This window comes from Hyperolius riggenbachi, chromosome 8 (genome assembly GCF_040937935.1).
Source record: "Hyperolius riggenbachi isolate aHypRig1 chromosome 8, aHypRig1.pri, whole genome shotgun sequence".
NCBI lineage: Eukaryota > Metazoa > Chordata > Amphibia > Anura > Hyperoliidae > Hyperolius > Hyperolius riggenbachi.
The window spans coordinates 213,674,750-213,693,576 of record NC_090653.1 but is presented as its reverse complement, the minus strand read 5'-3'; the positions used below and the strand labels follow the sequence as shown (position 1 = coordinate 213,693,576).

The 18,827-nt window shown below is 46.8% G+C and overlaps 1 protein-coding gene and 1 long non-coding RNA gene across 5 annotated transcripts in view; one reads left to right on the top strand and one right to left on the bottom strand.

Annotated features, from left to right (window-relative positions):
• Positions 1-12,469, bottom strand: part of STRBP (spermatid perinuclear RNA binding protein) — a 278,568-nt gene extending 266,099 nt beyond the window's left edge. For 3 of the 4 annotated variants that reach the window (XM_068248150.1, XM_068248154.1, XM_068248153.1), the window contains exon 1: positions 12,316-12,469. The gene's annotated coding sequence lies outside the window, so the exon portion shown is untranslated. The remainder of the gene's footprint in view (positions 1-12,315) is intronic. The other variant, XM_068248152.1, reaches the window with a different exon arrangement.
• The window catches only part of LOC137527573 (uncharacterized), a 32,839-nt gene continuing 26,385 nt past the window's right edge, over positions 12,374-18,827 (top strand). Inside the window, exon 1 of the long non-coding RNA XR_011023184.1 lies at positions 12,374-12,621. This is a non-coding gene — a long non-coding RNA (uncharacterized lncRNA). The remainder of the gene's footprint in view (positions 12,622-18,827) is intronic.

Here is an 18,827-nt window from a genome sequence, read left to right as displayed (position 1 = left end):
ATATGGCTGTGTCATTGATTCTTATGCACAGTCCTCAACCGCACAAGAAGGGGGTCTGCATCAATTTGTTTGGATGCAAGCAATGTCTAAAGCTACACAAGAGTTTAGAGTCAATTCTATGATAATGTGAACACTCATTCAGTAGCAGCTTGACTGTGGTTATTAGCTTCTTTGATCTTTCCACTGCATACAACAAAAGAGCACGAGTCAAATAGGGCATTCATCACTAATTTCTAGGCAATAGGGGAGCACTCACTTATGCCCAGGATAGAATATATTGAGCTCAATACAGTGAAGCTCTCCGCTTTCCTTGGTGCTGCAGTGTTTCAAAATGCATACAGAAACAAGCACCTGGCCATGGTTTATGGTAACATCCAGTACATTCAAACTAGTCTTCCTGCTGGAGAAGAACAACTAATGCAAATGCTCTGCAGTTTGTAACATTTACATGTTATGGCTTTTATCCACAGAAGTACATCACCTTAAGACTTGCTCTCCCTCTAACGTGTAATAAGAACAGCAGGATACTCCTACATGATGCACTTTAAATTTCTTCCCACTGTTGCTTTAGAAATTACTGTGCTTGTGAATGGTTGAGGGTGGATGAGCAAAACCACAGGTGAAATTCAATGTTGTGAACTTCTGTGGCGGGAGAGCAATGTAGCTACAGGAGGTTCAGATAAAAAGACCAGTGTTGCATACACCTGGCCATAGCAATGTAGTAGAAAAGAGGTCTTATCCAGTATCATTGCAGCATTTGGAATAAACACTGTCAAGTACATTTTTGTATTTGAGAGATTTAAGCCAAGCAAATGACTACTTAAAACCAGTACACAAATGTATATCATTAAAGTTATCTTGAACTATATACACCCTTAACTCACCTCTCTGTGCTGGCTGCTTGCTAAAATGATGTCTCTATGACCAGGTCCCATTACTGCCAGCACTATCAAGTAGTAGAACTGTAAGCACGTTTCTGTTTGAGGTCAGCCTCTGCACCAGAGTAGAGGTTAGAGCATGGTCACTATCGGAGTGGGAGGGGCCAGTATCGACAAAACCCATAACTTCAGTCCATTGAAACTCACAGAGGCATTATTTTAGTAAACAGCAAAAAGAGATGGCCAAAGCAATCTATTTTCTTAGTAAGCGTTTAGGTCCACATTCACTTAATCACAAAAAATGAATTACTCTAGACAAAGTAGCTAAAAATTCGTTTTCAAAAAGGCATTACATTATTTGTGGTTTTATCAAAATAAAAATGTTCGCTAAATCTTAAATGCCGCCATGGGAAGTTTCAATTGACTATGCATCAGCCCGGTTCACATTAGCGGTTGCTATCCGGAATCGCCGTGCCGGAGCCGTGCCGGAGCCGGACCGCATGCGGACCGGACGAAACGGACGCACGGCATAGCAATGAAAGTCTATGCGACCGTTCACATGCGTCCGTTTCGTCCGGACCGGAGCCGGACCGGATCCGGACTCCGGCGTCCGTTCCAACATGCGCTATTTTTTGGTCCGGCTGGTCCGGCTGACGTATCCGGACCGGAGCCGGAATGTTGCATCCGGCCAATGGAAACCAATGAGAACCGGAGAGCGCACAACACACTGGCTATAAAAACCGGATGTTGTACCACACTTCCTATGCAGACTCTATGGTATGGTGGCCATTTTGGATGGGGACCACATGGCACCAGCGTTCACAGAGTGGAGCAGCAGTGACTTCATGCTGGAGCTCTTTGGCAGCAATATGGAGCAGGATCAGTCTGATAGCGAGGGGGTGAGGCCCTACACATCAGAAGACCTCATCCTACAGGTGCAGCAGGTACCAGCCCTGTGGGACAAGGGGGATGCGGACCACAGCAACATCAAAAAATGCAGAGGCCTGTGGAAAAAAATTGCCAAGCTGTATGTGGAGGACTTTGAGAACTTGAGCAAGAGACAGCAAGGCACAGAGGGTATGTTGACTAGAAGTTTTTTTGGGGGGGGGCTTGTGGTTTAAGCTTGTGATGTATTCAACTTTTGCTATGGATTTGTGTCACCCACGTGTTGCCCACCCACCCGTGGCCCACCCACCTGTTCCCCACCCACCTGTACCCCACCTGTGATGTATCCCACCCACCTGTACCCCACCTGTGATGTATCCCACCCACCTGTACCCCACCTGTGATGTATCCCACCCACCTGTACCCCACCTGTGATGTATCCCACCCACCTGTACCCCACCTGTGATGTATCCCACCCACCTGTACCCCACCTGTGTTGTATCCCACCCACCTCTACCCCACCTGTGATGTATCCCACCCACCTGTGTTGTATCCCACCCACCTGTACCCCACCTGTGATGTATCCCACCCACCTGTACCCCACCTGTGTTGTATCCCACCCACCTGTGATGTATCCCACCCACCTGTGATGTATCCCACCCACCTGCGATGTACCCCACCTGTGTTGTATCCCACCCACCTCTACCCCACCTGTGATGTATCCCACCCACCTGTGTTGTATCCCACCCACCTGTACCCCACCTGTGATGTATCCCACCCACCTGTACCCCACCTGTGATGTATCCCACCCACCTGTACCCCACCTGTGATGTATCCCACCCACCTGTACCCCACCTGTGTTGTATCCCACCCACCTCTACCCCACCTGTGATGTATCCCACCCACCTGTGTTGTATCCCACCCACCTGTACCCCACCTGTGATGTATCCCACCCACCTGTACCCCACCTGTGTTGTATCCCACCCACCTGTGATGTATCCCACCCACCTGTGATGTATCCCACCCACCTGCGCTGTACCCCACCTGTGTTGTATCCCACCCACCTCTACCCCACCTGTGATGTATCCCACCCACCTGTGTTGTATCCCACCCACCTGTACCCCACCTGTGATGTATCCCACCCACCTGTACCCCACCTGTGATGTATCCCACCCACCTGTACCCCACCTGTGATGTATCCCACCCACCTGTACCCCACCTGTGTTGTATCCCACCCACCTCTACCCCACCTGTGATGTATCCCACCCACCTGTGTTGTATCCCACCCACCTGTACCCCACCTGTGATGTATCCCACCCACCTGTACCCCACCTGTGTTGTATCCCACCCACCTGTGATGTATCCCACCCACCTGTGATGTATCCCACCCACCTGCGATGTACCCCACCTGTGCACATAAAACATACACAATGACCAATTATTATACATCAATTTATTGTAAAAAATTAATACATTTAAAATCACTCAAACTTGAAACTCCAAAATAAACACATTTCAACAAAACATATTAAAAACCAAACATTCACCCTCGTCCAGGTGGTGTGGTAAAATAAAGTCTCAGTTGGTCCCTGTTCCGCAGTGACACTACCCTTGGCCTGGTTGCATACCTCCGCAGGGGCATTAGTGGAAGCACATTCGGGGGTTCCGGAGTCTCTCTTTCCTCCTGCCGCACAAAGTTGTGGAGGATGCATGCTGCCTTCACCACGACAACTGCGTTGCCCGGTTTCAGCAGCATGGGCGTGTGGAACACCCTCCACTTTGACACCAGGATCCCAAATGTGCACTCCACCATTCTCCTTGCACGGCTCAACCGAGCATTGAAGTGTAGCTGGCTGGCATCAAGTCCCCTGTCTGGGTACGGACGCATTACATGGTCGGACAGGGCGAAGGCCTCGTCCCCCACAAACACATAGGGGTAGGCCGGTGCCCTTGTCCCAGGCCAGGGTCTGTCACGGGGGAGACGCAGTCTGCCTTCCTCCATCAGCCGGCAAAGGGTCGTACGCTGGAAAATTCCAGAGTCATTGGAACTACCGTACGACCCCACATCCACGTACACAAACTTGTAGTCCGCATCTGCCACTGCCATTAGAACAATGCTGAAGTATTTTTTATAGTTGAAATAATGGCTGCCACTCCCCACGGGTTTCTGAATCCGGATGTGTTTCCCATCCAGTGCGCCAACACAATTAGGAAACTTGCACTCGGTCCAGAAGCCCTGGGCGATCTCCTCCCATTTCGTGGTGTCCGGCACAGGCATGTATCTGGCCCTCAGTCGCGTCCAAAGGATCCTCGAAGTCCTCACGACGATGCCTGCCACCGTGCTCTTCCCAATACGAAATGTGACATGTAGCGATGTATATGTTTGTCCAGTTGCAATGTACCTACAAGAGAAATAATCGAAATCAATTTTTCATGTCGTTACAGGAGAAAGGTACAAGACAAGGTGGCGCAATATACGGGATGCATATGTGAAATGGCTACGGAAGAAAAAACTTGCCGAACGAAGTGGCAGTGGCGGGGGAAGGCGACAAAAAGACTACCAATTTGCCAAGCAATTGTCTTTCATCAATGCAAGCCTGGAACCTAGACTGTAAGTACCACTACTGTGGGCAGGAACTGAGAGCTCATTTACCATGACTTCGGCCATGTATTGCTATGGCCTCAATTCCCATGGCTAGCGAACTTTTCTCACAAGCTTTATCAAATGTTGGGTAGAAACGGGTGATAAAGTGATTGCTAGTGTTTGCTAGCTCTGTGAATTGACGCCACATGCTGTTTGGCACACCAATAAATATTTTTTTTATCTACAGGACTGAAGACAATTTGGAGCAAGAGGAACCGACCCAGGAGGCACGGTTCAGCAGTGAGGAGAGCTTGGTGGATGATGACGTCGCCGATGTAACCTATTTCCCCGAGGCGAGGAGTAGGAGGAGGGAGTCCTTCATCACAACTCCGTCCTTTGATGATGACTTGGCAGAAGAGAGCTTGGATGTTGAGGTTGCAGGACCGAGTGTGGAAGAAGCTGAACCTCCACAATCGACCGCTATGGAAGCTCCAGGGGAACAAGAACAAAGTGAGGAGCACCGAGAGACTGCAGCACAACCAGCGCGCAGGGCAACCCCGACACAGGCCAGAGGACGGGAAGATGCTGCCACACCACCAGTGAGGACCACCACACCAGTGAGGCGTCGAGGTACCCTCCCCCCAACAAGGAGAGAGACAGAGTCCGAGATGTCCGGGGCTGTCTCCGGACTTCTCGGGATTCTTCAGAGCCACCAAACTCTCATAACCCGGCAGTTGCAAGATGAGGACAGGGGCCATATCATGGAGCAGTACAAGTCCCACATCACTTCACTGCAATGTGAGCTCGACGCTGTACATGGGCACTACAGGGACGAGCTTAAAATGATGCATGAGATGCACAGAGGAGAAATCGACCAACTGCGTGCGCAGCATCATCAGTCGGTGGGCCAGCTGCAGAACATGATGCAGCAAATGCATCAACAAAGCAAGGAACTACTGAAATTGCAGGCACACCCGTGTTTTCACACTGTGATGTCTCTAATACCATATCTTGAAAAGGTGCCTTCACAAAACCTGATGGCGTGCCATTCCAATTTGCTGGAGGTGATTAAACAGCACATGGACACGCCATTATTGCAACCACCAATTTTTAGACCCCCACAACCAACAGCGGTGCCCACCTGGCAATCATCACAGATGTACACCGGCTACAGAGGCAGTCAATATGGGCCACCGCTGTCAGGGTCCAGCTCATCCACGACCAGCACCCAAGAGAGTCCAGATTTCCAGGCAGCAACTCCCACCTTTTCTAGTAGTGGTGCCGATACAATTTGAAAAAAAAAGTCAAATTGTTCCTGGACATGCTCCTCTGAATACCTCCGATCCTCGGAGGAAGGATACCATCACAGGGCTTTTTAACTTTTGGTTTTGCTGGACTTGAACTTTAGGGCCTGGTGTCCCCAAAAGACACTACCTGGGTCACAACCTTGTGCCTGTTGCACTGCACCTGTAGTCCTGCACCTGTGCCTTTGATTCCTCTTGTTCCTTACTTTGTTGATCCTAATCACTTGCACAAGACCCTTGGAGCCATGGGTGAAGGACACCTTCACTGGTCGGTGAGAGGCCTAGCCTTTTCACTGACCTGTGTCCTTCATCCATGGCTCAGAGGGTCCTGTGCCAGTCGTTAGGTTTTAGAAGCACTAATAATTTAGGGCCTGGTGTCCCCAAAAGACACTACCTGGGTCACAACCTTGTGCCTGTTGCACTGCACCTGTAGTCCTGCACCTGTGCCTTTGATTCCTCTTGTTCCTTACTTTGTTGATCCTAATCACTTGCACAAGACCCTTGGAGCCATGGGTGAAGGACACCTTCACTGGTCGGTGAGAGGCCTAGCCTTTTCACTGACCTGTGTCCTTCATCCATGGCTCAGAGGGTCCTGTGCCAGTCGTTAGGTTTTAGAAGCACTAATAATTTAGGGCCTGGTGTTCCCAAAAGACACTACCTGGGTCACAACCTTGTGCCTGTTGCACTGCACCTGTAGTCCTGCACCTGTGCCATCGGTTCCTCTTGCTCCTCACTTTGTTCTTGTTCCTAACCACTTGCACAAGACCCTTGGAGCCATGGATGAAGGACACCTTGACTGGTCGGTGAGAGGCCTAGCCTTTTCACTGCCCTGTGTCCTTCATCCATGGCTCAGAGGGTCATGTGCCAGTGGTTAGGTTTTTAAAGCACTTCAATTTATTAGGGCCTGGTGTCCCCGAAAGACACTACCTGGGTCACAACCTTGTGCCTGTTGCACTGCACCTGTAGTCCTGCACCTGTGCCATCGGTTCCTCTTGCTCCTCACTTTGTTCTTGTTCCTAACCACTTGCACAAGACCCTTGGAGCCATGGATGAAGGACACCTTGACTGGTCGGTGAGAGGCCTAGCCTTTTCACTGCCCTGTGTCCTTCATCCATGGCTCAGAGGGTCATGTGCCAGTGGTTAGGTTTTTAAAGCACTTCAATTTATTAGGGCCTGGTGTCCCCGAAAGACACTACCTGGGTCACAACCTTGTGCCTGTTGCACTGCACCTGTAGTCATGCACCTGTGCCATCGGTTCCTCTTGCTCCTCACTTTGTTCTTGTTCCTAACCACTTGCACAAGACCCTTGGAGCCATGGATGAAGGACACCTTGACTGGTCGGTGAGAGGCCTAGCCTTTTCACTGCCCTGTGTCCTTCATCCATGGCTCAGAGGGTCATGTGCCAGTGGTTAGGTTTTTAAAGCACTTCAATTTATTAGGGCCTGGTGTCCCCGAAAGACACTACCTGGGTCACAACCTTGTGCCTGTTGCACTGCACCTGTAGTCATGCACCTGTGCCATCGGTTCCTCTTGCTCCTCACTTTGTTCTTGTTCCTAACCACTTGCACAAGACCCTTGGAGCCATGGATGAAGGACACCTTGACTGGTCGGTGAGAGGCCTAGCCTTTTCACTGCCCTGTGTCCTTCATCCATGGCTCAGAGGGTCATGTGCCAGTGGTTAGGTTTTTAAAGCACTTCAATTTATTAGGGCCTGGTGTCCCCGAAAGACACTACCTGGGTCACAACCTTGTGCCTGTTGCACTGCACCTGTAGTCATGCACCTCTGCCATCGGTTCCTCTTGCTCCTCACTTTGTTCTTGTTCCTAATCACTTGCACAAGACCCTAGGAGCCATGGATGAAGGACACCTTGACTGGTCGGTGAGAGGCCTAGCCTTTTCACTGCCCTGTGTCCTTCATCCATGGCTCAGAGGGTCCTGTGCCAGTGGTTAGGTTTTTGAAGCACTTTAATATTAGGTACTGGTGTCCCCGAAAGACACTTGGGCAGCTATGCCCTGCAACTCTTCCAGCACAAAGTTGGTGGTTGGTGTTCCTTAAAACTGACCGGGCTATACCATTGATATGTTATTTTTTTGTCTTCCATGTTGGAAGAATGTTTCCATGTTGGAAAGTGGTTGTTTTTGCAATAAAAAAATTTGTTTTTACATACCTCAGTGTGATGAGTAGTTGTTCTTGTGGTGTGACTGCTCTCCTGAACGTGGTATCCTTCTTCCTAAGGTCATCCTTCACCATCTCCAAAAGGGTATCAAACCTGTCAGGAGATGTAAAGGAAGAAGCTGTAAAGTATGTTGTGGGACAAGGTGTTGGGTGGAGGATGGGGGAGGTGTGTTTACAGAGGTTTGGGAGTGTTGTGGAGGGTGGGGGTGTAGTGTATAGCTAGGTATACAGGGGTGTGGGGGTCAGGGTGGTGTGTTTAGCTAGGTATACAGGGATGAGGTGTTGTGGGGGTGAGGGTGGGGTGTTTAGGGATGGTGGGGGTTGGTGTATTTAGGCCTAGATACTTACAGGGGAATAGACATCCGAGTGTAGCTGTAGAACTTCTGTGGGTGTCGTCTGAGGTCCCGGTAGAGGGCCTGGAACTCTCCCTTCCTCTGCCTCCTGGCTAGTAGAGGGTGCACCCACCATCTCCTGCGAGGAGCACGCCTTCTCCCCACATAGTAGTAGGTAAACAACAGGAAGGAGAGAATTCCCAGGTAATAAGCGTAAAAAATGACTGGATCCATGGTCCCAACTGCTGTCTCTGTATCCAAGGATGGTTTCCACACGTCCAGCTGTCTCCAACAATGACCCCAGAGCTTCTGCTGACCTCCCAGAACCCCAGGTATTTATACAGGTTGTTATCTCTTTAAGAATCCGGATCCGGACCGCAACCGTGTTCATACCGCACGGAAACCGTATGCAACCGGACCGGATCCGGACCGGATCCGGACAGGAACCGTACGGTTCAGGTCCGATCCGGCTCCGGTGCGGTCCGGACATCCGGTGCGGTTTTCGCAAAACCGCAAGTGTGAACGGGGCCTAACTTGAAATGGTAAACTGCATTCTGAGTTCTGTTCTTTTCCTAATACCCTTATAAATATCAGCAAACAAAATATTGACGATATCGAGCAAATAATTGGTAATTTAGGTTAAAAGATCTGGACAAAAATAATTTTTGCTCTGAAATGACTTACAATGTTTGGTTAAAATTAAATTATTCATAAGCAGCCCGGTGGCGTAGTAGTTAGCACTCTCGCCTTGCAACGCTGTTTCGAATACCAGCCAGGAGTCTGCACTGAGTTTGTACGTTATACCCGTGTCTGTTTGGGTTTCCTCCGGGCACTATGGTTTCCTCCCACAACCCAAATAACTTACAAATAAGTTAAGTGGCTTGTCCCTAAAACTGGCCAAAAACTACGATAAATACACAACGCAATACATACATAGACATAGGACTATGGTGGGGATTAGATTGTGAGCCCCTCTGAGGGACAGTTAAGGGACAAGATAATATACTCTGTACAGCACTGCAGAAGATGTCGGCGCTATAAGTACTAAATAATAATGTTCAACATAGGACTTTGGAACAGACAACTGTTTTTTTTTTAGCAAACTAGTCAATGAATCCACTACTCAAGTTAGATTTCTAAGACATACCAGCATTCACAAGCATTTTTAAGGTTTCCTGTATATTCATAACAATGCAGTTATGACTTTATGAAACATTCATCTTTGCTAGGGTGAGCACTGTAGGAAACACACAGATACATTAATATGAAATATTAATTCCCATATGTTTCACAGAGACAAGGCAGGAGATATTCCAGAGATTAAGGAAGAAAGCACAGGATAGCTGCATTTAATAAAGAGGCTTTCTTCTCACATATTTAAATTTAGTATGATTACAACTTATCATTGAAAAAAGGCCACACTTACCCTACATAATGAAAAACAGCACACGGTGGTGTATTAGTTAGCGCTCTCGCATTGCAACGCTGGGTCCCTGGTTTGAATCCCAGCTAGGTCAACATTGGCAAGGAGTCTGTATGTTCCACCTATGTCTGAGTGGGTTTCCTCCAGGCACTCCGGTTTCCTCCCACATCCCCAAAACATACAGATAAGTTAATTGGCTTCCCCCTAAATTGGCCCTAGACTATGATACATGCACTATACGATACATACATAGACATAGGACTATGGTGGGGATTAGATTGTGAGCCCCTCTGAGGGACAGTTAGTGACAAGTCAATATACTCGGTACAGCGCTGTGTAATATGTTGGCGCTATATAAATACTTAAATAAATAAGTAATAAATAGGTTTACTGGCTTGACCAATGTGGTCCACCAGAACTGTGGGTGGTTGCAGATGGGATATAGTCATAAGACTGTAGTCACATACAACAGATGTATTAACTGACCACCTTGGAAGTCAGGTTTAGATAATCACATATTACCCCAAGGGAAAACCATTTATGTATATTCCTTCTGTCGCCAGCTGCACGCTGAAATGCTTGTTGTATATAGATAAGAACTATGTACTGGTTTCAATTCCAAATTACTCACTATAAACATGTCAGTCATCTATAACACCTTAAGCGTCTCCGGGCAAGTAAAATATAACACATCATCAAGATGTCACCAAGAAGTTTGGTCGGAAGTAATTATACTTCAAATATAACAGATAAAAACAGATGGGAAGAATACATTATAGCACAAGCAATAAAATAAATCCTTTAGTGACTAGCAGATCTTTTTTTTGGATTGTAGCGGCGTTTCAGGCGAAAGTTGTTCCACCTTATAGCAAGTGTACACTTTCTAGGCGCGAACAAAAGCAATCATTTATTTTAGCAAGTAAATAGAACACGAAACTCCCTTAGCCCACGGTGGGAAGACATTCATGAGGAGTTTACCATGCTTACTGCTAGTGGCATTTACTGTTATCTGAAGTTTCAATCCATCCTATTGTGACACAAGGAGCACCTCATCAAGAAGGCAGAAGCAGCTCAGCATTCCAGCGGGTCAGCTTTCCTCACATACATTCAGCTGTAATTGGATTATGATGAATCACTCAAAATTTTCAAAGCTCCTAAACGCAATAATTCAGTTACAGTCCATTCCGTCTGGAGTCCAAATCTTTGGCCATACCATAAGATATGCTGAATCTCTCAAATACAAACATTTAAAAGGACAGCGTTTACCAAGCAGCCATACATTGGAGCTCAAGCCTTCCAGATTGCCATATTAAGCATTTTAAATTGCATTTTGACCCCAACACATACAATAACAAGAATAAACTAGCTGTGATGCTTTACAGTAAAGCAGGCAGTGCAGAGTACATTGGAGAGCACTAGACTACCTTCTGCATCTCCTGAAAAATCCAAGTCCATTTTATAAACAAAAAAATACCCAAATGCTTCTAATGCATGCTACATTCACCAAACAGACCAGAGCATTTAATACAGCCACCAATACACAGACAATTCGGTGCAGACACAAATGTAAAATCCACATACTGTAAGTCATAGCTGAGAAGAAAAAAAAAGCCTCAATGAAAGGTACTGGTTGGAGCACCAGCCTGTACATGTGAAGTGATAGATCAGTTCTAAACAGCTAAGCTGAGAAATATTAGCTTATAGGCAGAAACAAAAGTTAGAGTAAACCTGAGATGACGTTACTAAAATATATGATACTACACCGGGGCTTCCTCCAGCCCCATGAGCGCCAATGCATCCCTTGCCATCCCCCCGAGTGCCTCCGTTTTCCTGGTATTGGTCCCGGCAACTGGCTCAGCGGTGGCAGTCGGGCTCTTCTGCGCATGCGCGGCGGGGCCGTGCATGTGCAGAAGAGCCGACTGATCCAGATTACCGGGGCTGATTGTGGCCGAACGGAAGCACTCTGGAGGACGGCGAGGGACACATCAGTGCGGGAAAGTATCAAATATTTTAGTAACGCCATCTCAGGTAAACTTTAAACAGACGTCTCGGTACCTGAAAATATATCAGTCACTACTGCAAATAAATAACATTTAATTGCCCGCCAGCATTTGCTAAAAGAGAAAAATGACCAGCTTTCAACATCCCTTGATATGACCTTGATGTAAAAGTTTCAGACACACAGTCCTAACAAGATGCTGCATTCTACACAGCAAACCAGTAACATAAAGCCATGTGACAATGTCAAATTAAAAAGGAAAATGAAACAGTCTCAGCAAACTGCACTAATTGCTGTATATCATGCTATAAAACCTGCCCATATTTTCCTCTCAGGGAAAAAAGAAAAGAAAAACAATACCTAAGTGGATAAGATCAGAAACAGTCTAGCAATAAGCATTCTTAGGACCAAATTCACCTTCATACCCAAATTGCAGTCCTGGTGAAAACAGGCAGGTCAAACAATCTAGTGATTTGACTGTAACAAATATCACGCTAAGCTTAAATAATATACTGCTAGAATGAAAGATGTTCAGCAATTTCCAACCTTGTATTTACTATCAATCACAGGAGCTGTTGAATACACTACAAGCACGACTTGCAAGGAAACTGCTGTGCAAAAGCTACATGTAGCTTCTGCATACTCCACAAGATTATGCCTATTTCTCAAAACAGTTAAAATTAACATTTTTTTCGTGGCATGCTCACTCATTTCCACCAATACTGTTTCCTTACCGACAGATGCTCCTAGACAATTCCCTAAGCGCGCTGTTTTGTTTCCATCACACAGTAAACAATCATCGGAGAGCGGATACCTGGGCTTCCCACTCCACTCATTCTACATGCTCATCTCAGCATAGACTGTCCTGCAGCAACGTGAGAAGCTGACTAGAGTCTGAGGGACACCATCTGGCAGACCTGCTGGGAGGGGTAAAGCGCGCATGTGCTAGAAGAACAAATCCCTATTCATGGAGAGGTGCTCGAAAGAAAAGCAACGAAGCAAGCACTGACTCCAAACAAACCAGCCTGGACCATGTAAAGGTACCTTCACAGCTAAACCAAGACAAGCAATGGACAAGGAACTGGCTAATCTCTACACCCGAAACAGCTCTTTCTCACAAGTTCACTTCAATATTGTATAAATGTTTGTATTGTAACGCTTGTTTTGGAGCAACACTTCCATTTATTTGCTGCTTTAAACAATACTGTATTTTCTACATCTCCACACTGTAAATGGTTTTCAGGCTCCGTTCACAGTGGGACGTTGTGGAACTGCGTTATAAAGTCTTATAACGCAGCTTACCGCACTGCAATAATAATTCTATGGGACATTCACAGTACGCCGTTAGCATCGCATTGTAACGTATAGTGTTATGGTAACTCACTGCTGCAGTGCGTTACTTCTAAATGCACACGTTACCAGGTACAGGGAAGCATACGTTTCATTGCCTGTATGCTTTACTGTACCTACTGTATGCCACGGTAATGCAGTGTTAATTTGCGTTACCACCTTTTTTGTGTTGCGTTGTAATGCTGCGTTGTGACTTTAACGTCGCATCACAACGCACCGTCCCGCTGTGAATACATCCTGAGGAGCAATAATGTTATCCTGCAGCTTCATAGATTTCCATTCATTTCAAAAGGTCTCTGTCACACTTTTTTTTTTTAATCGTGCATTTACATTTTCTACAGTGCTTGAGTACATGCCAAAAATATAGGACTATAGTTACCTACTCTCAGCTAAATGAATTGTCCTTTACATTATTACATTTTATTTGTGGTAATGTTATTAGCATAAAATGCACAGATCATGTAAACAGGTGTCAAAATGCACATTTTCACACAGAAAACAACCCAGTCACATTGCAACGGTGCCTCACCTACAACTACACAGCCTTTCCAACCATTAGTGATAAAACATTTTCAAAAGCCGAAATCATTCCAGTAACTGCATCTGACAAGATGATAAAAACATTCAGTTCAAGGGCATCCATTATTTTATTTGTACTATCTCCACAAATACGGCTGTTTTGAGGAGGAATTTGAGTCACTTTCATGTATATTAGCAACAACCATAGCAACCAAACCCACAACACTGCTGTGAAAAATGTACACAGCATATACTGTGTAGCCTGCAGAATCCTAGTGTAAATCCTTCCTAGCTAAATGTGACGTTTGTACTACAGTATGTGAAATGCTAAGAAGCGTCCCCCCCCCCACAACACAGGAATCCCTTCCTCACATCTAAATGGGGCAGTCATAAGGGCTGTCAATGTTAGGCTTTGTTCACATCTAAAATTGAAATCAATTTGGCATTTTTTTAGGCCCCCGGCGATTTTCAAAATCGCCCTAAGGGCCCTTTTCCACTAGAGCGATTGTGATTGCTGAATCGCAAAATCGCAAATCGCTAGTGATTTTTAAATCGCTAGAGTTGTTACTTTATCATAGAAATCACGAGAAGTATTTTCCACTACAGTGATTCGATTTGGAAATCGCTAATCGCAAATCGCAATCGCTTGCTGGAGCGATTTTTACAATGATAATGCAATGCAAATGAAAATCACAAATCGCAATCGCATAACACAATTAATGAAAAATCGCAATCGCAATCACTGGCGTTTGTGATTTGTGATTGCGATTGCTAGTGGAAAAGGGCCCTAAGGGCCCTTTTCCACTAGAGCGATTGTGATTGCTGAATCGCAAAATCGCAAATCGCTAGTGATTTTTTAAATCGCTAGGGCTGTTACTTTATCATGGAAATCACGAGAAGTATTTTCCACTACAGTGATCCGATTTGGAAATCGCTAATCGCAAATCGCAATCGCTTGCTGGAGCGATTTTTACAATGATAATGCAATGCAAATGAAAATCGCAAATCGCAATCGCATAACAGAATTAATGAAAAATCGCAATCGCAATCACTGGCGTTTGTGATTTGTGATTGCGATTGCTAGTGGAAAAGGGCCCCAAAAGCGATTGTGCCATTATTCCCTATGAGAGAGTTCACATCTGAGCGGTTCGTTTCCGATTCACTCAGCAAAGTGCTGCCTGTACCGTTTCCTGAGCATTTTTGCTCAATGGAAGGTAGAGGGAAATCGCAAAATGCTTGAAAAAGCACTTGTTATAGCAATTTCCCCAGCCTATTAAAGAATAAATACATTGTACTTATCATTTTTTGGGTCAGAGTTCACTTCCTGATTTGCGTCAGGAAGTGAAAAAAGAAATCGCTCAGCAAAAGCGATTAGAAAAGCACTTTATACAAAATCACAGTGTGCAGCTAAGCGCCGAGGGGGGGGGGGGGGGGGGGGGAGGGGATGGGGGCGGAGAATTAAAAAAACACCCCCAAATAATCACTGCCAACAGCAATTTCGATTTTAGATGTGAACAAAGCCTCAGTGACAAGACTCTGTAAAGTAGAGTGACCAGACGTCCCGGATTGCCCGGGACGCGTCCCGGATTGCCCGGGACGCGTCCCGGATTCGGGGTCCGCTGTCCCAGGCAGCATGAGGTCCCGGGAAATGTCCCGCTTTCAGCAGCGGGACGTCCCAGCCTCGGGACTCTGGCCACTCTATCTTCATGAACTGGCAGCGGCATCTATAGACGCCGTGCCAGTTCATTGCCCGCAGCCCCGCTCCAGCCTCCTTATTGCCTTCCGGTGTTCCGACACCGGCAGGCGAGCAGGGCTACGGCAAGATGGCTTCCGGAGCCCTGTACTGGAGACTATTTGTGTCTCCAGTACAGGGCTTCGGGCGCCATCTTGCCGTAGCCCTGTCAGCGCGGTACTCTGCAGGAGGAGGAAGGAAGTCCCGGGAGCAGCGCGCCAGAGGCCGGAGACTTCTGCCAGGTGAGTAAATGCTCTCTTTTCCAGGTGAAATGTTTGCCCGCATTGCGTTTCTTTTTTGGTGAAATGTTTGTTTGCCCACATTGCGTTTCTTTTCTGGTGAAATGTTTGTTTGCCCGCATTGTGTTTCTTTTCTGGTGAAATGTTTGCCCGCATTGCGTTTCTTTTCTGGTGAAATGTTTGCCCGCATTGCGTTTCTTTTCTGGTGAAATGTTTGCCCGCATTGCGTTTATTTTGTACTGACATGTTGCCTGCATTGCGTTTCTTTTCTGGTGAAATGTTTGTTTGCCCACATTGCATTTCTTTTCTGGTGAAATGTTTGTTTGCCCGCATTGTGTTTCTTTTCTGGTGAAATGTTTGCCCGCATTGCGTTTCTTTTCTGGTGAAATGTTTGCCCGCATTGCGTTTCTTTTCTGGTGAAATGTTTGCCCGCATTGCGTTTATTTTGTACTGACATGTTGCCTGCATTGCGTTTCTTTTCTGGTGAAATGTTTGCCCGCAATGCGTTTATTTTGTACTGACATGTTGCCCATGTTTTCACCTGAAGAACATTGCAAAAATCAAGCACCTCATACCCCCAGAAGATCTGCCAACCTTAGTCCACGCCTTCATCACATCCCGACTGGACTACTGCAATGCTCTCTACACTGGCCTTCCAAAAAAGGTCTTGTACCGACTACAGCTGATACAGAATACTGCTGCCAGACTGCTAACCAACCAACCCCGTCACTGCCACATAATGCCAGTCCTGCACTCCCTTCACTGGCTACCTATAGAATGGAGGGTCCTATTCAAGATCGGCCTACTGACATTTAAATCCCTGAATAATTTAGGCCCTGGATACATGAAAGATATGTTGCAGCTGCGTAGCAATCCCCGCATTCTCAGATCAACAGGTTCTAATAATCTAGTCATACCCAGAGTCCACTTGGAAACTTTTGGTCCCAGAGCCTTCTGTCATGCTGCCCCTACGCTTTGGAACTACTTACCTCAACAGATCAGGACAGCTCCATCCCTGGACGTGTTTAAATCCAGACTGAAAACCCACCTGTTCAGTTTGGCATTTGCAGAAATATAACTTTTGTTGTGTGAATACTTCATCCTACTAATTACTGAATCTGAGAGAGCCTAAGCGCTTTGAGTCCTATGGGAGAAAAGCGCTATAGAAATGTTATTGTATTGTATTATTGTATTGTATGTTGCCCGCATTGCGTTTATTTTGTGCTGACATGTTGCCCATTGCGTTTATTTTCTGGTGTCCGGGGTAACTGTTACTGCATTTATTATTTAATGGTCATAGATGGCTATGTTTGCTGCTTTGTGGTTACGGTATACTATTAGCATCACACATTTTCTGCACACCCATGATGCAAAGTCTCGTTTGTCCACATCATGGTGTAAACACTGCTTTCTTATGCCTCGCTGTTACATCATTACATTAGCTCTGCCCATACAATGTCATGGCCACGCCCATTTTTCGCCGCGCGCCCCCCCCGGGGCTTCGTCGCTGCGTGCTCCTCAGTCCTCCCCACTTTTCGCGACCCAACCTCCCCCCCCCCCCTTCCCCGTCCCAAGTTGGATTCACAAAACTCTGGTCACTCTATGTAAAGGCACTGCGGAAAAGGTCTGAGCTATATAAATAATAATAATGCAATACAGTATAATCTCGTTAGAGTAAAGTATAGTAAACTGAGTGTCCAGATCCCATGTATAAGTATATGGAAGCACGGCCTGCCTTTGACCTGAGCGACCGGAGCGGTCGCTCAGGTTGCCCGGAAGCCAAGGGCACATGTGCAGGGCTTTCTATTCCCCTCACTTGCGCTCCCTCCAGAGCCGGATCATCCACAAGGCAAACCTAGGCAGTTGCCTAGGGTCTGTAGAGAGTCTAGGGGCCAGGTGGATGCTAGCCACCACCAAATCTTACTAAAAAAAAAGCTAGGTAACCATCAGCGGTGGACAAAAACTGCTATTTTGCCTAGGGCCCCATTTTGGCTTAATCCATTTCTGGCTCCCTCCCATCCCCGGCACTCACTGTCAGCCCTGGTAGTTCAGCCGTGGGCGACCAGGCAGCAGTGATGACAGAGGGAGCCCAGTGGTGGCGCTGTGTACATCAAGTATAGTAAACTGATGGTGTAATGGTTAAGGGCTCTGCCTCTGACACAGGAGACCAGGGTTCGAATCTTGGCTCTGCCTGTTCAGTAAGCCAGCACTAATTCAGTAGGAGACCTTTGGCAAGTCTCCCTTACACTGCTACTGCCAATAGAGCGCGCCCTAGTGGCTGCTGCTCTGCTCTGGCGCTTTGAGTCCGCAAGGAGAAAAGCGCAATATAAATGTTATTTGTCTTGTCTTGTCTTGTCAAATACAGGAAGTGCTAATTTCGTGAATCAGCTCTTCCTGTATTTGAAGTATGCAGCGTGGCTTCACTTGCACTGTCATCAATGCTGCCGAGCCATCCACCGCTGAACTACAGGGCTGGCAGTCTGAGTGCCGGGGATTGGAGGGAGCCAGGAGTGAGGGGTACTTGTTTTAAAGAATACCCGAACTGACATGTGACATAATGAGATAGACATGGGACTGAGTCAGCCACTTACGTACCTGATATTTAATGCTTTCAGACAGAGAAAGAAAAAAAGGAACACAGCATAGTTATTTGTGTTTTAGGCACTGTACATGTCTATCTCATCATGTCACATGTCAGTTCGGGTATCCTTTAATGCAGCGGACCGGTCTGTCTGTGCAGGAGCACATTGCCCCAGCTTCCCCAGAGTGCCAGGTAGCACAGCAAACCGCAAGCAAGGGGGACTTCAGCACAGAAGCAGGTCAGTCACTCAGTGGCGTAGCTAAGGAGCTGTGGGCCCCGATGCAACTTTTACAATGGGGCCCCCCCCATGCACTCTATACATAACAATTGATACAGCGCACTAAAACCTGCCAATGGCAACTACAATGTCAGAGGTACAAGAAGGAGATGGGGAACCGTTTGCTAATGATTACCACTATTCAAAGAGTCTATAGAAGTGATTATTATGAGCACAGGACCAATACAGAGCTAATACTGTAGTTGAGGAAGGGCCCTTTGGGGCCCCTCTGGCCCAAGGGCCCCGATGCGGTCGCTACCTCTGCAACCCCTATTGCTACGCCCCTGCAGTCACTCCATCCATCCCTATCTGTGTCTTTCTCTCTGTTTCTCTCCATCCATCCATCCCTATCTGTGTCTTTTTTTCTGTCTCTCTCTCTATCCATCCATCCATCCATCCCTATCTGTGTCTTTCTGTTTCTCTCTCTATCTATCCATCCATCCATCCTTACCTGTGTCTTTCTCTCTGTCTCTCTCCATCCATCCATCCATCCATCCCCATTAGGGATGCTCGGAATTGCGATTTTTCCGTTCCGCGGTAATTCCACA